The sequence below is a fragment of the Euprymna scolopes genome, chromosome 8 (genome assembly GCF_053919585.1).
Source record: "Euprymna scolopes isolate OS-2025 chromosome 8, ASM5391958v1, whole genome shotgun sequence".
Taxonomy (NCBI): Eukaryota; Metazoa; Mollusca; class Cephalopoda; order Sepiida; family Sepiolidae; genus Euprymna; species Euprymna scolopes.
The window spans coordinates 166,388,503-166,405,529 of NC_136489.1; positions in this window are offsets into that span (position 1 = coordinate 166,388,503).

A 17,027-nucleotide genomic window follows, 5' to 3' on the forward strand; every position below is an offset into this window, starting at 1 on the left:
CCAGTAGTTTCTTCCCCAGAACTGCTAGACTTTGGAATTCCATTCCATGTCCCTGCTTCCCCAACTGTACTGACATGCATAAGTTCAAGTGCAACGTGAACCAACATCTCGCTGCCCTAATCCCTACATAGTACCCCAGTAGATGTTTCCCCTGATAGTAGCCCCCTACACCAAAGTGGCAATGTGCCTTGTTTGGGGTGAAAATGTAATTAAAAAAAACATGTGGTAACATCAGTTGCACTCCCCTTCATGAACACTCCGGCAACACAAACCCAACCATACACGAGAAGGTACCCAACCAATGTGCTTCATAATAAACATATCTTCAGTCGCAGATATTAAATGATGTATGCGTTTATCCTTCATGAAAATAACATAAAAAAATTGTTTGCATAACGGATGGTCCTACATTAGGTCAGGAACCAATGCAAGTCAGGCAGTACGTTCGCCTATGAGAAAATACAGTTTCATAGAATCCCAGTAGTCAGGGCATGTGTATCTTAAGATATGCCAACATCTAATACTGATACAGGGGTGTTTATTATCCGACCCCCCCCCGAAGATGTATTTCAACGAATATCCCAATAGTTTTTCTTTCTCGGGTTGACATTTGTTCATTTTTTTGCCGAAAACATGTATTTTGGGGGAGAGTTCTATGTCAAACGTGTAATACTGTAAGCCCAACATCGATTCTTCTTTTTCTTCTGGCGGGGTTTAAGTTGACTTGTTTGAAGTGTGCTCCTTACCTGGTTCAGGTCCTTCTTATGTGTTACATGCGGCCTTTCCACCATATAACAATACGGTCAACCCGGTTTTTCATCGTTCCCTGTTCCCAGAAAATCTTATTAGCCTTGTGCATCTAGAAGAATATTTTTCTCCTGGTATGCATTTTTATCGTGGGAACAGTTATATATGTGAGTCTATCTGTTTTGGCAATAATTTGTCAAAGACTAGGAGTATTTTTCTATGAGACATCTGAGATAATGTATTTTCGTTAGGAATTATGCGGTACACTTGAAGAGATTGTTGCAAAGCTTTTTCAGATGAAATGTCTTTTACCTTTTTTAAATCCCTATTAAAGTTTACCCCATATATTTTTGTATGCCCGTTTGACCTCAAGTGGTATGTCAAAGTTGTCATTTGATCCATTTTGAAGTGCTTCATGAATTCTTTAATGTTCACGGGTGTAAACTGAATGCCATTATCTGACTTTAAGCAGTCGACCATTACGAACGGTGCAAATAACCAATGAAAACTTTTATAGTGAATCAGATCTTTCTCACTTAAAGACCGCTGGCCTTTGAAAAAAAAATATCCATTATTATGGGTAGCACTCTCCATTAAGGTGGCCCGCGTAGTTCACGTGTATTTGTGACATGGGTCATGGGCTAAATTGAATTAGATGAGCTTTAGGGTTAGGGTTAGGGTTAGGGTTAGGGTTAGGGTTAGGGTCAGGCACATCCCCTGATTACTTTCACTTTTTCTTCAATATCCTTGTCTATGTGTCTCCAACACGTATGAACACATAAAATTTTTCATTTTGGTGGCGTGTCCGTGTGTGACAGGAAGCGATAGGGCTCTCTACTGGGAAGAGGTCAATATTCCCGAAATGCGGGCAGATGTAATTTCCTTTTATTCTGTAATTATTGTTGGTGTGCTCGGGCGACGGCAAAATACCTTGCTGAGAGAAAGATTGCATTGTTATTTTCATTGTTATGAAAATCGTTTACAATATCATTTTTTTTGTGTGTAAATTGTACTCCGCAAACGGAGTGACTCAGGATTCGAGACCAGGTAGGTTTGCAGTTTGAGTACAATGCCCGCGACACAGAGGTGGAAAGAGTGACCCTTTCGGAACATGAGAGCACTTGCAGAACCACAGGTGCACACGGGGAAGTGACAATCTTCCGTGAGTGTGACGTAATTGGATACAATTGGCCAAGGAAACAACACCGTTCTTACCCCTTCCCCTGAGTATATGAGCGAGCACCAGAGCCGAAACCGAGAGTTGAAGCTGAAGTTTGGAGCAGAGTCGAGCGCAGTTGAAGAATCGCCACACCCTACCTTCCTGCATCATTACACCGCGATACCGAGAGAAATTAACCTACTTTGACTCAGCGGAGTATGCAAAACTCAACATTGAACTACAGACAATTGTATAGAACTATTCGTATATCTTATCTTGAATTTAATCAGTAGAATAGGGCCCCGATTTGTTTCTTTCTTTTGTGTGCATAGAATTGCTTTCCTTCTAGCACGACACATTGACAAAGCGGCGACATATCAACCCGATCCTGAAATTAAGACCAATAAAATCGATTGACGTGTCCTGCAACGCTAAGATACATTGCGCGTGTTCTGTGTGAAAACTTTTAATTTTTTATTTTGGAGAATCGCTGAGAAAACTAGTCTCTTCCGATAGAATAATACATGGTGGAATGTTGAGAAAACCTCTGCTACGTCTCCATCAATCTGCAGGTTGTCTTTGATTTCTCTTATAAATTCGTCGCTTTAGGCTTTTTTTTCATTGTATCGTCCCGGGGGACAGGGATTTCACTCACAGTGTTGAATAGGATCGAACTGTAAACTTTCTCTTTCTCTCTCTTTCTCCCTCTCTCTCTCTCTCTCTCTTCCTCTGATTTTAGTGATGCAATCACCGAGTCTTCTAATGATTGATTATTTTTGGCATTAACCAGGATAGCTCGTCTGCGTGTTCTAAATTCTGTGACGGAAGAAACTCCATATCAAAGTCGTAATTCAATAGCATTGTTCCCCATCTTTGGTGTTTGCCATATATGTAGGAAACTTTTTCTTGAAGCCAACGATAGAGATCAGCGGCTTGTGATCCGTTTATACTTTGAAGTGGCGTCCATGCAGATATCTGCGAAAAATTGTTACCGCGAAAATAATACTTAAGGATTCTTTATCGATCTGGGAATACTTTCTTTCCACGTATAGTAGGGTTCTCCCCGCATGTGATATAAGTTTCCTTGATCCGTCCGGCATTTTATATTGAATACACGGGCCGATCACATCGGCACTCGCATCACTTGCGACGATAACATTATCTTGGTTGTAGTGAGTCAGGAATATTTTCAATGTTAGCACCTCTTTCAGCTTTTTAAATGCTATCTTGCATTTCCTGGTCCCGTTTCAAACCTTGTCCTTCCTAAATAGTTCGTTTTAAATTGCGCGCAATATGTGCATATTAGGCACGAGGGATTGGTTAGCTAAGTCTAAAATCTTTGCAGTGTTTTATATTATGTTGTTCATGGATATTTTTGGTTGCTATATATTTTTCTGGATCAATTCGTCTACAGTTTCTGTCTATTATCTGCTCTAAGTACTTTATTTTGTCGGGGAAGCAACTTTAAACACCTGTTGCGAAAAGTCTTTTGCCGACCCAGAGGGCATTTCGAATTTCCAGTCAGATGAATGATGACTCATAATTATCAAAACAGTATAACCCTGGCGCCCAAGACCATATCGAGCGACGCTCCCCGTTCGTAAAATCGAAACCCTCAAGATTTTTGTCACCAACAGATCCTCTCACTATAACCCTATATAAAACTTTACGGGACACCATTCGGTTGTCAGGGAGTGTTTAATTCCCACGTTAAAGGAACGTCAAAGCCTGTCGACATTCACGATAAAAGGACAACTCGTTTCGGGACAACCTGTGTGATTAACCCTTAGCCGAGTGCACACTTTTCAAAGCCGAAAAAGCTTTCTAAGTGTATTCAGAAGTGTTCAGAAGTCACCGTCTTCCTTACAAAGTATGCACATTTGGTCCAAGTATATCAAAGTGTGACTAAGTGCATACCGAGACCGCCTTCAGACCGATGTAGGTAACATACCTTCCGACCGACCATGTCTTGGTTTCAGGCCATAGGAACGCGAACAAAGGACGCACCATATCAAATAGCGGAACCTCTGGGAGTGGAAGCACTTATAGACAGTAAGGGATGATGAAGTAATATGCGAATTACAGATGTTCGCTCGACCCTTAAGTGCTAAATTTCTAGAGGACCACAAATGAGATGTGGCCGCGGCCGCTTCCAATACTTCCAACCATTTATTCTCCAGCTGGGGGTCAGGACCAAACCAGACGGCGAGTATCTTGCAAGGTCTATCGGCCCAGTAAACTGACCCCTGAAGCTGGCATCAAAGCGTAAGCGAACAGACTTATCGTAGTTGATTTTTGCCCCTGTAACCTGTTCATACGGTCTTATTTCTATGTTGAGGACTCTAGTCTTGGCATAGGTGGTATATTTTATGGGTAAAACAGTTAATAATGCTGCGAATGACCAGATTCCGCCTAAACTGTCGAAGAAAGTGCTGTAACTCAAGCACATATAGCATTCATGAAACCAGACGACCCTGACGAATAACCCTTGCCAAATTTAAGAGCTTCGATCTCACACCATACTCTCTATTATATCATTGGGATTCGCGTAGAAGAAGAGAATCCAGGAGGGAAAGTGAGGACCAAATATGGTCGAGTAAAAAACAACCTCTAGAAAACGATGATCGATAGTATCGAATGCTTTTGTGTCGACTTTTTCTAGGATAGGGTGTATCATGTACTAGTTATCTTGAATTGTCCGTTTTTTACAGAAAAAAAGTCTGTTCAGGAATAAGAGCTGATAGAAGACAAGTTGAAGACGATTTTCTAAGTTCTTGGCCAAAATCTTTAACTGTTTGTTAAGGGCCGGAAACTACATATCCCATTCTCACCATTTTTATCTTTGCGTAGCAATTTAATGATTCTCCTGCTATATACCCGTTTCTAAATCATGGTTTTAAAGTACGGCCATCAATGGGACAAAAATGGGCGAAAGCTTCAAATACAAATCGTAGGGGAGACCATTGACTGCAGGAGTTCTGTTTAGCCCGGCCTGTTCTAGGCCCCCCAGAAACTCTTCCTCTTTAATCCAACCCTCGCCAGTTCGGTCGCTCCGAGATAAATCGGCTAAATTAAGTATCAAACTGAAGAGCAAGTGCTTAAAACAACGAGATATTATAAAAAAGGCTGACTGGAAAGCCATCAGAGATCTTATCAGAGATACCCCATGGGGAAATATGTTTTCTTTTCCGGCTGAACAGTGCGCAAATGAGACCACTGCATGGTTTAAAACAACAATTGAAGCACATGTTTCCATGCAGACATTTTATAGCAAGCCCCACTCTCTCCAATGGTTTACTTCTACTTGCGCAACTGCCATTGCTCAAAGGCAGTATGCGTACCGCAGATTTAACCGACATAAGTCCAGTTCAACTAGATAGAAAATATAAAAGCTAGAAGTAACGTTAAGAAAAAAATAGCGACCGCTAAGAGAAAATTTACTGAAACCACTAAAAAGCGCATCAAACACAAAAATTAGGAACACGTGACTTCTGGAAAATCTACAACAGTGTAGTAAATAATGGGCAATCAACAATTCCCCCACTAACCAACAATTGCCAGGTTGTTTGCTCAGCAACCGACAAGGCTTATATGCTTACTAACCAGTTTGCCTCAAACTCCACACTGGACCCTCCAACCACCCCCTGCCTGACTTTCCTGCGCGGACAGATGCCACGCTAGACGATCGAAAAATCACCCCTGCTCAGGTACATGCTATCATAAAAAATCTTGACATTCAAAAGTATGTGGACCTGATCTCATCCCAGATGTGCTATTAAAAAAGTGCTCAGCGGAAGTAGCTCCGGTTCTCTCCAAACTCTACAACAAATGCCTTAATGAATCCTGCTTTCCGGGCTGTTGGAAAACTGATTCTGTGGGACCAGTATAAAAGAACTCTGGCGAAAGAACTGACCCATCAAATTATCGCCCCATTAGCCTCCTCCTACTTTTCGCCAAAATATTTGAGACCATAATTTACCATGCTCTAGTCCGTCACCTTACAGATGCTAAACTTCTGACTGACAAACAATATGGATTTAGATTAGCCCGTTCGACAGCAGACATCCTCACTGTAATCTCTGAACGTATATACCATTCACTGGACAAAGCGGGGAGTGCAGAGCGGTAGCTCTAGATATATCTAAGGCTTTTGAAAGAGTATGGCATGAGGGTCTCCTCAGGAAAATTAGTTCATACGGTATCATTGGTAGAATACTTAGCATAATTAAATCCTTCCTAGATGAGAGAAAACTCCAAGTTGTCCTCGACGGTCGTACATCTAAACAATATGATATAAATGCGGGAATGCCCCAGGGGTCTATCCTTGGATATCTATTATTCCTAATATTTTTTAATGAACTCCCCGACAAAACTGCCCCTGAGATGGGTATATATGCTGATTACACCACACTCTATAACAGGCATGACAGGAAAACAAATGAACACATAACTAAAGAAATTGCAATAATAACTAGAGGATGACCTCCAATCTGTAGTGGAATGGGGACAAAAATGGATGGTCACATTCAATGCTGCCAAGACTAAACTGGTTTCTTTCAATAATTACAAGAAACCTTCTCTGCCACCAATAGCAATGGCAAGTGACTCCATATCTGAGAGTACATCTTTCAAACTGCTTGGCCTAACGTTCACAGGAAATATGAGTTGGAACAATAACATTGAAAACATTTCCAGAGCCGCTGAGAAGAAGGTAAGCTCTCCTTAACGTGCTAGAAAACTACTGACACCTGAAAGCATCCTGTACCTCTATAAGGTCACCATTCGCCCATGTATGGAGGATTGCTGTCACCTTTGGGCTGGTGTATCGGCTGCAAGTCGCTCGCTCCTAGACAAGGTTCAAGAGAGAGTCGCCAATCTGATAGACCCTGAACTGGCATCTAAGCTTCACCGTCTGTCTCATCGACGAAACATTGCATCCCTCTGCCTGTTCTACAAGTACTTTAATGGGGAATGCTCTGACGAACTGCAGGCACTTGTGCCCCCACGATGTTGACACCCTCGACAACCCGACAGGCAGGTAAATCCTATCCCCAGGCAGTAGAAATCCCTCGATGTAAAAGATCTTTCTACTCCAGTAGTTTCTTCCCCAGAACCGCTAGACTCTGGAATTCTATTCCAGGTCCCTGCTTCCCTAACTGTACTGACATGCAGAAGTTCAAGTATAACCGACATCTTGTTATCCAAATCCCAAGATAGTGCCCTAGTAATTGCTGCCCCTGATAGTAGCCCCCTACACTAAAGTGGCAATGTGCCTTGTTTGGGGTGAAAATGTAATAAAAATACAAAATTTAAAAAAAATGTTTCGTTCTTGCGAAAAGTTTCAGATCAACCATGTATATCAGGTGGTTCATTTTTTTCCTCCAAGTAAGAGAACTTGTATCCTGCTTGACACTTTCTCAGTACATTGTTCAGGGGCATCATGGCTATGATGAACAGCAATGGTGATGGTGAGCCTCCTTGGAAGTTACCTCTTTAGATGTTAATTTCTGTTATGTGTTGTCCATCAGCTGTCAATTCCAGTCTCCATGTTCTCACTGCATTTTCAATCACGTTGATGATCCTGCTTGGTATTTTATACATGGTTAAACATTCTATTATCCATGCTTAAGGGATCCTGTCGTGCGCCTTTTTGTAGTCGATCCATGCCATGGCTAAATTATTTCGTCTTCTTTTTAACTCCTTTAGGATCTTTTGGTCAATGTATAGCAGATTATGTGTCCCTCTTTTTCCTTTCTGGCATCCTTTCTCTTCCTAAGGAAGAAGTCCGCAATTATTCAGGGATTGGTAGATTTGTTCCCTCCGTTCTGCTGTCAGAGTTTTCCACATAGTAGGGAAACAACTTATAGTTTCGGGGGGGCAGTACCTTTCTCTGTGTCGTTCTGTATCAACGTAGTTATGCTTTTTGTCATCCAGGCTGGTATGCTTGTTTCCTGTATACACCTTTTAATGTTTTGAGCTAGTATTTCGTGTAGAGCTGTAAGTTTTTTGAACCAGTATGTATGTATCCCTTCGTGCCCTGGTGTTTTCCGGTTTTCCATTTTTTCTATGATTATTCATTATGGTTTCTTTACTGATTTCATTCACTGTTCTTTCTTCGATTTCTTGTAACTCTTCTTTCATGTCTTTCTGTTGTATAATAGGAGTCGTTTTAAGAGATGACGGGGTACATATATACGATGGTTATGAGGGAGAGAACAGAGAAACATTTATACTTATGAGGTAAGATACATTTATACTGTTCATGAGTGTTTCTTTTTAACACATATATTGACGAGGGGGTGATCAGCTCTTTTAACACAGGAGACGACAGCCATTACTTATGATAGAGACGGAGACATATAACTTTGATGGGGTTATACAAAGTTCATTAAAGATGACTCACATTACCTTCAATTTGTGGAATGAAGACACGAAGACGGAACAGTTTTACAAAAAACATGATGATAACTTCTTTATTATTGGATTGAGCAGTAGAATAATGATGACGTAAAGGAATTCAAAGTCATTTCACCAGGTTTAAATTTTATGGCCGAAAACGGATTACTAAGATTTTCCCAAATCTCAGTAACCTGTATATCAAATTTCAAGTCTGTAGACCAAAAATTGACAGAGTTATTGCCTAGGGAAATGTACACAGACACATAGGCACACGGACAGATACACACACAGACAGACACTTCCCTTTTATAGATATATAGCTATATATACAACCCTCGATAATTGTTACACACATATACACACACACATATATACATATGTTTAATGTTCCACCTCGTCACCTCTAAGGGGAACCTCCTCATGTCCGCTCTGTCCGGCTCACTGTGATGACATTGATCCGGACTCGACTGCGTCTGATCTTCGTCTCCCTCTCTGATCTCTAATCCTGGCTCCTATTTTGAGATTTCATTTTTTTTGCTATGACGTCAGATGCGTGCTCACGTGGCTGAACTTGTTCCCCAAGCACAATACTGCAACAAAGTATTCTCATTAACCTATGTTTCCTAACCTATTTTTTAACATATTTAAATTGCACTGTTCATTATTTTCCAGTTGATCTTATTTTAATTCAGTTTAAAAAAAAATAATTGAACAATTAAATTCTTTTTACAAACAAACATATCTAAACTATTTGATATGAAATTGAATAATGCAAAATTCCATTTCCGAACCTTGCTTTCAAAGTTCGAATCTCGGTCTATCCTAATCTCATTTTAACTTATCTAATGTTTTCTTACTTACAAGAAAAAAGGGGCCGTTTTCTTGTAACATTTCAGCCATTCGTAATTTCTATTGTAGTCTTGTCGTTCTTCCCATAACTTACTTCCATAAAGTTTTGTTTCTGTTGGGTTTGGTCGTTCAGTTTTTGTTTTTTCTCCGTTTACGCTTTGGTAGGATTGGCTATCATTGTTTTCCAACGTCCTGTTTTGCTTGCATTGTTCAGATTTATATCTATATTGTCTTGATCTTCCTTTTGTGCCGCTATTTTTTGGTTCAGATCCTAGTGTTTCTTGTTGAGCCTCTCCTTGCTTGGCACATTTTCACTTTGCAATTTTCTTCATCTCGCTTTCTTCCTGTTTATCGTCTTGGTTCTTTTTTATGATTGTTTATTTCGGATTCTAACCTTATTTCCCATCCAGGTGTTGTCGATTCATCTTTCCCCGGTCATTTTCCTGATTTAACTTACTACTTACCATCTTGGTTTCATCATGAATTAAATTGCTTGGGTCTGTGATTGTATCTGTTGTGATTTGTAGGAGGAGCTTGTACATTTTCTCTGTTTCCGTTTTTAATTTCTTCTGTTCTTGCTTAGAGATGGGAGGTGTTTTTCCTCGTTTCATCTACTTTTTCCACTATTAGCTCTATTTCATTGTTTTCGGTTCCCTCGTTTATAGGGCCCAGTCTTCGCAGGTTCTCCATATATGGTGTTTCTACTTATGTGACTTCTATATGTGCAGTTCCAGTAGGGGCTGCTCTATGCTCAATTTCCTCATTTACTTTTCTTTGTATTTCTGTTAGTTCCAGTTTGAAAACTAGCCTCTCTTTAGTATCAGTACTGTTTGGTCTGCAAGTCTTTGTTCTGTTGTATGTTAATGATAGCTCTTTCATTTGTTCCCGACAAACAGCCTCATAATGGAATGCTATTATGGAAGCAATCCTTAATATAGATATGGAGTTTATCGGGAACAAATGAAAGAGCTACAGAAATCAGTTAGTTGTAACTTTTCAGAAAATGTTATTAAATTGCAAAGCATCAATTTTAATTAGGCAGAAAATCTTGGCCATTTAAACACAAAAGGCATCCCCTAGTGCGGCAACCAGAGGTTTACCGGAAAATCAATTCTGTTACAGTTTTACTCATAAAATGCTTAATATTTGTGCAAAATTTAAAAAAAATTCAAAAGCCTGGTTATCGATAAAAATGAGGACAGATGAACAGACGAATGGACGAACGGACAAGGGTTAATTAACAGGGCCACCCTCTTTTTGTGGGGTGACTAACCCAAAAAATTCATATCTATATATATCTATATATCTATATATATATATGTATATGAATATACATATATCTATATCCGGGTTTTTATATTCAAAAGTAATGGACTAATGAATTCAACGAGGTTGTTAGATTGTGCTCAATAAAAAGAGCTGATAATACTTGTTTATTGTTATATAAACATGCTCACATCCCGCTGCTACAAATAGCCACTTGTTTCAATCAAACAACAGATATCATCAGGCAGCGACTTGACTATTCAAAAGTTTAATGATTCATTGAACTTTTGAATAGTCAAGTCGCTGCCTGATGATATCTGTTGTTTGATTGAAACAAGTGGCTATTTGTAGCAGCGGGATGTGAGCATGTTTATATAACAATAACAAAGCATACATCTATATATATATATATATATATATATATATATATATATATATATATAACACCCTTAATAATTGATACATAAAATTAGTCAATACACACACGCACACACACACACACACACACACACACACACACACACATATATATATATATATATATATATATATATATATATATATATATATATACATGTGTGTGTGTGTGTGTGTGTGTAACTGAAATGAAGAGTGCATATTTGTAATGTATTGACTAATTTCATTTATCAATTATTGAGGGTGGTATATATAGCTATATATTTATAAAGATGAAGGGTATGTCTCTCTGTGTGCCTGTGTGTCTGTGTACATTTCCCTAGGCAATAACTCTGTCGTTTTTCAGTCTACAGACTTGAAATTTGATATACAGGGTACTGAGATTTCGGAAAATCTTACTAATCCGTTTTTGGCCATAAATTTGGCCATTAAGGTATCAAAATTTAACGATTTGACCTTTGAGAACTCTACAAAACTCGAACGCCAATTTTGGATATAAACAATTGTAATTTTAGATATAGCTCCCTTGGACATGGATCTAACTTAATACTTCATTTGAACCAAACACAATAAATATTAAGGGGTTATAATATAGGTCAAATAAAAAAATGATCTCTCCTGTCTCTACCAAATAACTCAGACAATTTCTGATCTAAATATTTGAAAGGGCAAGCTTTTTAATCGATTTGAGCTATCAATATATAAATGTATGTATGTATGTTGTCATGTCTGCCTAAAACTTTCGACAGAGGCGACGGATTTTCACAAGATCAGTATCGTTTGAAGCTCGACCCTTTAGACGAAAAATAACGAAAAATTGGCCTAAAACATTAATTATTCGCCCTCAACTGGACACTTTTCTACAGGGAGGAATTGCTTTATTCGCCTATATTTTTGAAAGTCATCCCCTGTTTTCCATTGTCTAGCTTAATTTAAACCTCTTCCGGTTTGACGGTGGTCCTAACAGCAAATATGTCACGTTTTTTTCCCCCATTCCTTTTTCCTTCGCGGTACCGGTTCGAGCCGATCTTCCTACTATCACATTGTTTTTTGCTACACGTACACCTCCAAACACCAAACAACTGTTTATTTTCAGTCTACAGACTCGAAATTTGATATACAGCGTCAACGATTTGACCTTGGAGAACTCTACCAATTTTGGGTCTAAATACTTTAAATTTTAGATATGGTTTCCCTCAACTTTGATCTAACATTATAACTTGATTTGATCCAAAAACAATAAATGTTAAGGGGTCATAATACGGATCAAATTAAAAAAAAATGATCGCTTCTGTTTTTTTGCTCAACATAGTCTCTAAAAACCCGGGCAACGCCGGGCTGTAACATTAGTGTATCTATAAAAGTAAAAGTGTCTGTCTATCTGTGTGTGTGTCTGTATGTCTGTGTACATTTCCCTACACATAAATGTTGTCAATTTTCGGTCTACAGACTCGAAATTTGATATACAGGGTATATTTAGGAAAATCTGAATATTCTGTTTTCCGACAGAAATTTGGCTGATAACGGATCAAAGTTCAACGATTTGTCCTTTAAGAACTCTACCCAACTCCTCCATCAAATTTGGGTACAAACAATTGAAATTTTAGATATAGGTTTCTTGAACATGCATCTCACGTTATAACTTGATTTTATCCCAAAACAATAAATGTTAAGGGGTCATAACAGGGGTCAAATATCTTTACAATTTTACCGCTTCAGTCTTTACTAAATTACTGAGACAATTTCTGATCTAAAGATTTTAAATTTTACATAAAGCGTATTCCGATATAGGGCAAGCTTTTTAGTCGTTTTTGGTCGAGAATTTGAGTTATCAATATATAAATTTATGTATGTATGTTTGCATGTCTGCATAAACTTTCGACAGAGGAGACGAATTTTTATAAGATCCGTATTGTTTTAAAGGTCAACATTTCCGCCGACAAATTTCGAAAAATCGGTTAAAAACATTAATATCTTCACCTTCAACTGGGTACTTTCTATAGGAGGGTCGCCTTTTTCGACGATATTTTCAAAAGTCATCCTCTCCTTTCGATATTCTAGCCTTAATTATAACCTACATCACTTCCGGTTTGGCGGTGGTCGTAACAGCAAATACATCAGGGTTGTTTTCCCTGTTCTTTTACTCCTTTGCAGTACGGGTTCGAGCCTGCCTTCCTACTACCACTTTTTTTGCTCACCGTACACCAGCAAACACTCAGGGAACGCAGGGCACGCATGCTAGTATATATATATACATATATATATATATATATATATATGTGTGTGTGTGTGTGTGTGTGTGTGTGTGTGTGTGTGTGTGTATACTGCGTGTCAAATTATTAACGAGATAACATTTTTTTACCAGTTTCTAAAACTTACTGGTTGTTTCGTATCAATAGTTTCGGAAATGTTGGCAATTCTGAACTGCGCGTACTGTGATATTTTCGTAATTTTCTGTCCATCATAATTGCTGAATCCACGGTATTTGAGGTGTCTCCAATTATTAACAAAAGGTGGCTTGAGTAGTTCTGAAAAGAATTCAATTACAGAAATGCTAGCAAAAGGTAAAACTACCCTCGAAATATCGAGAATCATAGGAAAAGACAACAAATCTGTGAAGAACTTTGTCAAGGAGCTTACAAAGGTACGTAAGAGAGCTGACAAAGGTAAATCTAGAGTTATTTTACGCCGTTCTCTGCGCCCAAATAAACGTGAAGTTTTTAAGAACCCTGGGTAGACAAGTCGAGAAGTCTTTAACCAAGCCGGATTGAAGAATGTCTGAGAAAGTGCTTTATGTCGCCTTCTAAAAGAAGTTGCAATGTCTGTTCAGCCTGTGAAAAAGCAACATCACATACAAAACCGACTGAAACGGGCAGAGATGAACGTAACTACAGATTTTACCAAAGTTTCGTTCACGGTTAAAGTGCCTGTCAGTTTGATAGCCCAGATGGCTGGAGCAAGTGATAGGTCCTAGATCGTCATCAGCTGTAGAAGCAAAGGTTGCCTTTTAGAAGAACCATTATTTTTATGCAGGATAATTATTCTTCGCATGCAGCAAACAAAAAGCAAAAAGTATTTGCAACAACTTGGATTCTCTGGGCTACGGAGGATGGAGTGGTCTGCGAATTCACCAGATTTGAACTCAATTGAGAACCTTTGGAGTATCATGAAGAGACGCCTCTATGCAAGTGGACATTACTTTAAGAGCAAAGATAAGTTGTGAGCTGCTCTCTAAGAGGTATCGCGAGGAATGACTATTGACAAATCACAAATTTGACTAATTCTTGAGACCAACATTTTTTACAAATCAGTCATAAAAACAATCGCATATTCCCTACTAAATATGCTATGTGCTATGTAGTTAGAATTTTTCCTTGTTAATTTTATGTTTGCAAATTATTTCAATAAACAAGATATGGGTATATTTGTTTTTTCTTCACCTCGCTAATAATTGGAAACACTAAAATCAACAGATATTCGTATGTTCTGCCATAGTTTCGCTACTACTGCTTTAAATATTTTTATTTTCTGACTAAAGTAGCTGAATTGTATTGTAAGCACTTTCTTACAGTTTCAAGGATTTTTATTCACTCATTCCTTAAATATTTAAAAATATGTAAACGTGTTAATAATTTGATGCGCAGTATACACCCCACATATATGTATATATATATATATATATATATATATATATATATATATATATATGTATATATATAATAGGACAACAAGAGTATGAAATGAAGGCACAAAACTATATATTAGAATATATAGAATGGATAATTTATTTAATAATGGAATACAGGAAAAATTTGGGGGATAGAAGGGACTCTTGATGCCAGGGCATTTCGAAGCCTAATGCTTCTCATCAGAAGAGTAGAGAATGTGCAACTTGGGGAAGATGTGGCGTCTAGCATAAGGCTCATTAGCGACGATAACGATTAAGAGGAATTATAGAATGTTGCGGGAGGCTTTATTGAATTCTAAATAAATAAGAACAAACTTGTTATATATAGTATGATATATAAGATTGTATATGGTCTTTAACATAGTGTTGAGATTAAGGGGTATATATAATAGGTTTAAATTGGGGTGTATTGTTGCTGCGTGGTAATGTATTTTAACGGTTTTGGGGTGTCTATTTTCTATGGAGTGGCAATTTTGATTGGTGCAAGCTAAACGGCAAATGGCGGCTATAAAATCGCTTATAATTCGGGGGAGGTTATGCAAGGTTGTAAAATTGAAATTACATAATTGCGGCAATATATTTATACGTTTCTCATGTTATGATATAGGGAGTATGATTATAAGGGAGCGGTCGGAGATTAGGGTGGCAATGACTATTAGTGCGTTTAACTTGATGCAAAAGGTTAAGGATACATATAAATGGCAAAGCGGAGGAGCAAGGAAACCCTTACTACTGATGGGAGTGGTAAAAATGACTAGCAGGAAATGGGGTTGAGGAGTGAGGGGTAAGTGGTTGCTTGTTTTTACCGCTATTATCGTTATTATTATTTTTATTATTATTATCATAATCATCATTATAATTGCTGTTATTATTATTATCCCCGTTATTATCCCCGTCATTGCTACCATACCATCTTCCATTATCTTCATTTACACTAAATCCGTCAAAAGGAATTGAAATGTGATTTGATATGGTAAAAATCCGAAAATTGGAAGAGAAGCTGCAGTTACTTTTATATTGTCACATTTCGGCATATTGAATTTTTTCAAACAAAGTCATTAAACCCAAATATTCGTACTAACAATTTTAATTAATTTACGAATCTTCTACCAAAATATTCGATTTAATAATTAGTAAATTTATTAATTATAAGTTATGTATATATACTTAGGAAAATAATATCAATAAACCATAAATTATTATATATATGTTTGTATATACTAAACTAAGCTAAAAAATATTAATACTAACAATTTTACTTAATTTAGGAATCTTTTACGAAAAAGTTCTATTTAATAATTAGTTAATTTATTAATTCTGCGAGGGGCGTGAAATATGTAATGCCCCTGACCCACTTCCAGTTGTCTGATCCAGCTGAAATTTTGCAGGTGCAATGATTTATATCCCTACGGGTTATATGGCAAATTACATTGGTATTTGAAAGGACGCACAATACAGGAGACTTCTTATGAAATGAAAGAATCTTATGGTGATAATGCACTATCATATGACCTTGTAAATCATGAATTCAAACATAGCCGGAAGTCTGTGGAAACAGCTCCCAGACATGTTCGCCCCCTCTTCTGCCATTGATGAGGCATCTGTCCGTCAAGTTGAGGAATCCGTTTTGGAAGATCGGCGCATTACTATTCACCAAATAGCCCAAGGTGTCAAGATTAGTACATGGTCTGTGGAAACTATCATTCATGATCATTTGCATATGCATACGGTGTCTGCCAGATGGATTCCCATGTTGCTCACACCATTCCAGAAGTGTGAACGCATCGATTGCTCGAGGATGAATTTGGAGATGTGGCAAATAGTCAAAGTTTTTCAAAAGACTGATTACACAGGATGAAATCTTGGTCCATCACTATAATCCAGAGACCAAAGCCAAGTCAATGCAGTGGACGTACTTCGACTCACCTCCTCCAAAGAAGGCAAGGGGGCCACTCTCTGCTGGCAAGGTCATGCTCAGAGTCTTCTTAGACCAGGACGGAGTAGTGATGACAGATTTCCTAGCAAAGGGTACCACAATTACAGGAGCCTATTATGCTTCACTTTTGAGAAAATTAAGGGAACCTATCAAAATCAAGAGGTGGGGCAAGATCAGCAAAGGTACCCTCCTGCTGCAGGACAACGCTCCGGTCCACAACTCGCATGTCGCAAGATCAAAAGCACGGGCGTGTGGTTATGAAATCCTCCCAATCCTCACGACTCTCCTGACATTACCCCCTCTGACTTTAACCTTGTCCGAACCATGAAGATGTTTTTGAAAGAAAAGCGTTTTCCAGATGATGCAGCCTTGATTTCTAAAGTCACGTCGTGGTTGAAGGATCAACCTGGGGTATTCTACAAAAACGGTCTCCAGAGCTGCATCAAACGATGGGAGAAATGCATAACTCTGGGTGGTTCCTAAGAAAGACTATTAACTGTGCAACGTTTCGTTGCTCCACTGCTATGGGAAGTGGATCAGGGGCATTACTTATTGCACGCCCCTCG